We start from the raw sequence: 7,382 nt of genomic DNA on the forward strand, positions 1-7,382 counted from the left end.
GTCTTATTTACTGCTAGAATCCTGTTTTCTTCCTTCATTACACTTATGGCAGCCTTTAAGTGAGTAATAAATAATAAATTGTGGCTTAATGTGTTTGCCGGCTTCCTTGTGGCAAGAATGGATTATTTACCACTACCTCCTGGTACATAGCACTGTGTCTGGCACACAAATAATTTTTAAGCGAATGAATGAATTTCTCCATGTTACCCTGATCCTCCAAAATACCTTAGAACATTGAAAGAATGTTATCTTCCAGTACTCTGGTGTCTCAGTCACTGTGCAAGTGATTCCTGCCTGGAGCACATCCAGTAAAACTTATAAAAATTTCTGATTTACAGAAGAGTTGCACAATGAGGGTATCAGCCTCCTTGAAGTAATGATTTTCTCTGTGAAATGATGCAGATACCTGGAGGCATGAAGCTTCACTTCCCCACTGAACTGAAAGCATCACATGATTCTTTGAAAATTGCTGTCTATGAATTTCCCAAGGGGAGGCTTTTTAGTAAAGCTCCCTGAAGTCTGGTGAAACATCACTCATCGTCAGGTAGGATCCAACCTGGTCCTATAACACGCTCTCTCCAAAAAGTGTGCTCTGTGTGACGGACACACCTAAACAAGTTCGAGAAGAGGGGCCGGACTAGAAAAGAAGGGACTCAGTGCTGTACCAGACAAGGACGCTGAAGGCACGGGAGGTGCTAAATGAGAGCAGAGAGTGTTTGCAGGGTGTCTGATAGCCTCTTATCGCTCAGTTCAACTTTGGTTGTGTATCCCAGAGGAAAGTCTCCAGGTGGGGAGAGGTTTGTCTTTATTTAATATGAGGAAAAACTGTTTCACAGAGTTGTGCAGAAGAGAATGGGCTGCCTTAGAAAGGTCTGACATTTTGCACAGAAAGGATGCAAGACCAGAACAATAGAACAATGGAGGTTGAATCTGTAAGAGACATGACGTATCTGAATGAACAATGGGGATGGTATCGAACAGGTGATGAATACTAATGAGCATCGTTGATTGGATCAGGTGTACGCTTAGATATTTAACCTCCACAGCATCCTAAGCTGTGAGATACTCCTTTTACCCTCCACTTCACAGATGAAGAAACTGAGGCACACAAAGCTTAAGCATGGGCCTTAGGTTACCACACCAGGAATGGAATCAGGATTCAAGCCCAGGTTCATCTGACTCCAAAGCCCATGCTCCAAAGACTGCTAAAATCCCCTGCAAACCTAATACTCTGTGACTTTTTTGCATATTGAGATATCAAGAAAAAAATTAATAAACCAGTCTCTAATGTAACTAATGAAGCTGAGTCCTTTGCTTTCTCCCTTCCATTGTCCTCCATTGTAATTCATATGCTTATGAGTACAGAGCATCTAACCGGGTTTCAAGTTTCCTGTGTGTCTCTGTGTGTACGTGTGCATAGATCTGACAGGGCTAGTTCATTTCAAGTAACCGAGTATGTCTTTGGACAGCTCTTGTCAAGATCCAATAGAAGAGCCAATTCCAAAAATATGTTCCTTTAGTGGTTTTTTAGGGTTCTCTGCTCTGCACGGATTGACAATGTGGTAACAAGAGACATTCTGGAGACTGGATTTAATGCAACCATATGCTAGACAGAATGAGAACCCATATTGCAGCAGACCAGCCGGTACATTTCCATGTTAACAGAAGCTTGATTGCAAATTACATTTAGTCTCAACAGCTCAGTTCACTGCACACAGATGCCATGGGGGACTGTAAAGTTAGCGAGATGTGGGGGAGTACGACTAACATTTTTTTTGAAAAAAAAAAAAATCCTTCAGCTGATAGAATGCCAAGGAGCATCAGCGCTGATGCTGAAAAGAAAATGCTGCTATATTTGTTTTGCCAGGAAAGGAAAAATAATCATTGTCGCGAGTTGTTAGTCAAATTATGAATACGAGCTCGGCTGGTAATTGTCTGATAATACAAACAGTGATATTAGGGCTGTCAGAGCTGCATATACGGTTTGACAGCTAACATGTACATGCTCTCTGAATGAGGAGTTGGTTCACTGATTCCAAAAGTTAAGCAGACAGAAGGGCGGGTGATAGAAGAGAGTTTCCCCAGGATCCTGGCTTTACATCCAGGACTGGATCTGGGTCAGCTTCCCAAAGTGTGGCCAGCATCTCCCCCATGCAGAGATGGATTTGCAGGATTATAGAAGAGCACAAAATGAGTCTGGGTTGCAGGTCTGTCTCTTACTTTCTGTGCAACCCCGGGTAAGTCATTTAACCTCTCTGGGTATAGGTTTTCCCACATCTAAAATGGGGCTGATAATACTCCAACAGGTCCTCTTCCCAAGGATATGGTGAAGCTTGTATGTGAGCATACAGTAAACACATGCTGCTCTATAAATGTTGGGGCTATAAGTTGCCTACTTGGCTGGGTTTCTTTTTGTTCCCATTTTAAGAGTCGAGCTGAAATGATTTCTTGTCCATTGTCTCATGGCTGGAGCAGAGTTTTTGTCTAGGCATGAGCACTTTTCAGTTAGAATCATTCATCTACTTTCTTTGAAGAGTCTAGACACCCTGCACCTCTCACCTAGAACCTATCATTGACTCTTTTATAACATTCATTTCCCATCAGGAAACTAGAAAGCTTTCACCAAATTCCATCAAGGATGCAGGATGCCTTTATTCTCTTCACCCTCCTGTTTTCCAGGTTCCAAGCTGCAGTAGAGACTATTCTGCTCAATAATACATGTTCTCCCCTGAGCCACTAATTCCCAGAACCCTGTTGCAGCTAAGAGTGGCCATGGGCTAGGTTCTGGCCATAGGAACATGAACAGGAGTGAAGTCTATGGCTTCCTAGCCTTACCTTTAATCTTCTTGCCTCATTCTCTTTCTCCATCCACTAGCTGAGTGGCAAACACTCAAGAACCTGCAGAAGGACAGATGGAAGTGAATTGGGCCCCTGAATGACTGCCTGGAGCATAAGTCCCTGCCAATCTAGTCTAGGCTCTGAAGTGAGCGAGAAAATCTGCTCTCTTCATCCACTGAGGTTCATGGGTTGGTTGTTAAAATAGCTAGCCTGTCTTAAAACCCAAGTGGTCATCTATTTTATCTCACTATACAAAATGTGCTGTTACCAGAAACACAGTGAACATCTCATCAAATACATCCTGAACACTCCATGCCCTTCCATGCCTCCAAGCCTTTGCTTATACGCGATGTTTTCCACTGCTTCCCTCATGCCCCTCAACCCCACCTGTATGCTTTTCTACTGAGCAAGCTCTCACTTCTAGGGTTCAGCTCTGAAGAACCCACTCATATGGAGTTAATTGCTTGCTTTCTTTGGATTTTCACAAAATTTGTATATGCCCCTTGTTGGATTACGGGGCTTCCCCAGTGTCTCAGATGATAAAGAATCTGCCTGCAATTCAGGAGACCTGGGTTCAGTCCCTGGGGCAAGAAGATCCCCTGGAGAAGGGAATGGCTACCCACTTCAGTATTCCTGCCTAGAGAATGTCATGGACAGAAGAGCCTGATGGGCTATAGTCTGTGGAGTCACAAAAGATTCGGACATGATTGAGTAACTAACACTGGTTGGCTTGTAGTGGTATTATGCTTGACATATATCTCCCTCCTCTTAAGGCAGAGAATCTGTCTCATCAAACTCTTGATGAATGCATCTTTCCTCTTTTACTTCTATTTTCTTTCTTCCACTACCTGTGGGATTAGGTGCCCTGGAGCTGTGTCTTCAGCTTAAAGATGAAGGGGCACAGAGGCAAATGTAAGCACCTCTTAACTTAATGAGCTCTCCTCCTACAACTCAGGAAAAGAAAGATCACATCTTCCTTTCTACACATCCACCTTCCAAGGCCTGTACTTGATACCTAAAGAGATTTAAGGAGGAGGATCCTGGCCTGAGAAAAGTCCATAGAGCATGTGGTGGGTATGAAGGATGCCCCTATGAATGGAGGCCTCCTCCCTCTCCCTGATCATCCTGCCCCCCTCACCTTGCCGCCCCACTGGGATCTCTACCGATGATCCTTCAAAAAGCAATAGGCAGTTATGGCCAGCGCAGCCTGTCAATCAGGGCTGCTTGGAAGATACAAATGTAGAGTTCTGTTCACAGCAGGGTGAGATGCTCACATCAAACACCGCTTTGTACCACTTAAGGACGCCCTGCTGAGTTCCAGCTCTAAGGGAACAAGCTTGTCTTGTTTTTGTTTTTCCAGTGACTGTTGCTCTTGTTCCTTGTTTTGGTTTGGAATCTGTTTCCCTCCTACCACTTCGGAGTTTTCTGAGACTGGTTTATTTTCTTACCTTCTTCTATTTGTTACTTTGGGTTTTTATATATGTCGCTCTCACAGCCATCCACATAGGCAATAGCTATTTATTTTTAGTTAACTCCTAAAGAGTGCTAGGCAATTCTCCATCAGCAGTGAGGCAAAAGGATGACAAAATTAGGGTCCTGGTTTGAGAATGAGCAACCCAGCTGAGTCCCAGCTCTAGCACCTGGGACTAATCACTTCAGCTTAGTCTCTTGATCTCTAAAATAGGAATAAAAGTATGAATGTAGTTCCTCTAGACTGTAAGCTCAATCAGAGCAGGGATCATATCCATTTTGTTCAAAATTGAACATATTCAGTGCTTGGTATGTTGTAGGTCCTCCATAAAGATTGTTCAGTGACTGGCTGTTGCAGAGACCAAATAAGGTAATACACATTAAAAATAAAAACAAAAAAACTATAAATCCTATAGTGCTACACACAGGTAAGTGTCAGTATTGCACAGATGGGGAGTGCATGGACTGTCCTCAAACTGAGAGCTACTTAGCTATTTTAAGATATTGACAGATACTTTAGTTAATGTGTTTCAAATATGCATAATATCCTTGGAGTGGCCCAGGGATGCAATTCAAATAGGAGACAAGGCAGAGAGGTAATTTCTGAATCTCTTAACAGAGATGAAGAAAAGGCAGGCTGTGTTAGAGAAGACTGTAATGTTCCTAAGCAGAAGAATTACACGTCAGAGGGGAACCTTATGCTCACTTGTTCTAGCAAAATAGGTTTTATTGGCTGGCCAAGGTCATTGGAATCTAGAGTTGGGGAAGAATTCTCTCAAAGGCACATTATTGCTTACTGTGTTTTATATTTATTTATAACCCCACCAAATCTGAAAAATGACTTATGGCAGAACTTGTCCAAACAGATAATCCCGGCTGACATTTGAGTTGGTCCCATCTCTCATCTCATAGACGGGGGAACAAAGAAACTGATGTGTCCAAGGTAACTCAGCTGGGTGACAGTCACTGCTAACTGCATTGCTCAGTAAATATGAGGGTTGATACTGAAGCTTCGAAAATCTTCCCTAATATCCACTCTCTAGGAGTGACTCTGCTGTCCCTGATCTCTTTCATACAGATCTGGTACTGTAATATACTCATCACATCGCCCCTTCTCAATGCTTCCCTGTCCCAGCATAACCCACATGGGTTGTCGTCTATACCAGGTAGCAGTGGGGGAGGTAAGGAGGCTGGAGATACTGTCATAGAACTGCAAGCTTGTGTACTGCATGAAGTTCACTAAGCCTCCACCATAATATACTCAGTCAATACTGAAGGAAGTGAAAGAGAACAGAATCACCACTCCAGACTTGGGACAGAGAAATAAATAAAATATAGTCTCCAGCCCTTAAGGAGCTTAGAATTTATTGGCAGATATACACAAACGCACACAACTAGAATGTAATTTCAACATTATAAGAGACTCAAGTACACAGTCCTCTGAGAGTTCAGGCATTATGCTGGGATGTGGGATCAAAGAAGACTTCAGAGAATAGGAGATATTTGAACTGGGCTGTGAAACATACGTAGGATTTCCCCAGATGGCCAGTCAGGGAGAAGGGTGCTCTAAGGAAAGGAAATAACAAGTTCAGTGACCAAGAGGGGTGGACACATGTGACAATGATAGGGGGCTACAGTTCATCTGGGATGACTATCTAGTATCTTCCTGGAGATGCTCTGGGTAACAAAATATTCTATGGCAAATAATTATGGGATATGCATCCTGTATTCCTATTTAGAAATTTAAAATGTGTATTTGTCTATCAAAGGCTCTGAGAAATAAATTAGGAGGCTACATAGCCAGTCCAGAGAAATACTGTGGAAGGCCTGAAGAGGGACTGTGGCAGTGCGTACAAAAAGGCACGCATGTGAGAGCGATTTCAGAGGACAAAGATCTAAGATGTACCAAGTGCAGAAGAGGAATGGATTTAAGAGGATCTGGTTTTAGCTTGTTGGACTGAATAGATGGTAGCACAATTTGAGAAATTTTTGAGGAAAATAACACAGACCTTGTTTCAGTCCTGTTGAATGTGAGCTGACTATGGGGCAATCACATGAAGATGTTAGCAGATAGCTGACAAGTCAGGTCTAGGTTCCAGAGGTGATTCTGAAGTTCAAGAGATGCTGGACAACATTATAACCTTTATGGAAAAGATCAAGCACTGGACAGGGCATTGGATTGGATAAGATCCAAGATCCCTTTTGGCCCCAAGCTAGTATGACATTATAGCCAGAGGGCCCTGCTGACGAGTATAGACAGTCCAGTCTCTGCCTAATGATCAAGTCCAAGAGCATAATCTCTTGCAGCTGGTCATGGAAGTAATGACTGCAGAGGAGTTTGACATCGGCACACATTTCAATGAACAGAACTGGTTTTAAAAGAAATGTCTTTCACTAGTAAAAGTCTGTAATGACCCTGTAAAATGGCTCCATTTCTTTGATCCTGGCCTCACTGGGGAGAAACAATGGAAATACAGGATATGCAAGAAACATCATGGAAGCAGTGTGTTCCTTGCAAACTCACTTTATTGACCTTTCCTAGTATCCATGCAGCCTGGGAGAGTGGAGACAGCCCTCGGCTGAAAATCAGGTAGCCGAGGTCCTGACTGTTTCATTAAATCACTTTATGTCCTTTGGAAAACTACCTACCTGCTATGTATCTCAATGGGCTTCCCAGGTGGCTCAGTGGTAAAGAATCTGCCTGCCAATGCAGAAGCCATCAGGAGATGAGAGTTTGATAGCTGGGTCAGGAAAATCCCCTGGAGGAGGAAATGGCAACCCATTCCAGTATTCTTGCTGGGATAATCCCATGGACAGAGGAGTCTGGAGAGCAAAGAGTTAGAAGCGACTGAGTGAGCACACGTGCAAATGTTTCTATGCCTCAACTTAACAAATCTGTAAAATACATTAAAATAACACTATACGCAATGTTTATTCCTAAGTTTGTCAGGAAGGTTCAGTGAGATAGGTTTGTTTTGGGGTTTTTGTCTATTTAAAAGGATAAATTTTTTAAATTTTTATTTGAGTACAATGTTGTATCAGTTTCTGCTATACAGCAAAGTGAATCAGTTATA

General features: G+C 42.8%; 1 protein-coding gene across 1 annotated transcript in view; it reads right to left on the reverse strand.

Moving 5' to 3' along the window:
* The window catches only part of TPRG1 (tumor protein p63 regulated 1), a 210,506-nt gene extending 203,374 nt beyond the window's left edge, over positions 1–7,132 (reverse strand). The window contains exon 1 of the mRNA XM_061413117.1: positions 6,958–7,132. The gene's annotated coding sequence lies outside the window, so the exon portion shown is untranslated. The remainder of the gene's footprint in view (positions 1–6,957) is intronic.
* Between the last annotated feature and the right edge of the window lie 250 nt (positions 7,133–7,382).

The sequence above is a fragment of the Bos javanicus genome, chromosome 1, assembly GCF_032452875.1.
Source record: "Bos javanicus breed banteng chromosome 1, ARS-OSU_banteng_1.0, whole genome shotgun sequence".
Classification (NCBI taxonomy): Eukaryota; Metazoa; Chordata; class Mammalia; order Artiodactyla; family Bovidae; genus Bos; species Bos javanicus.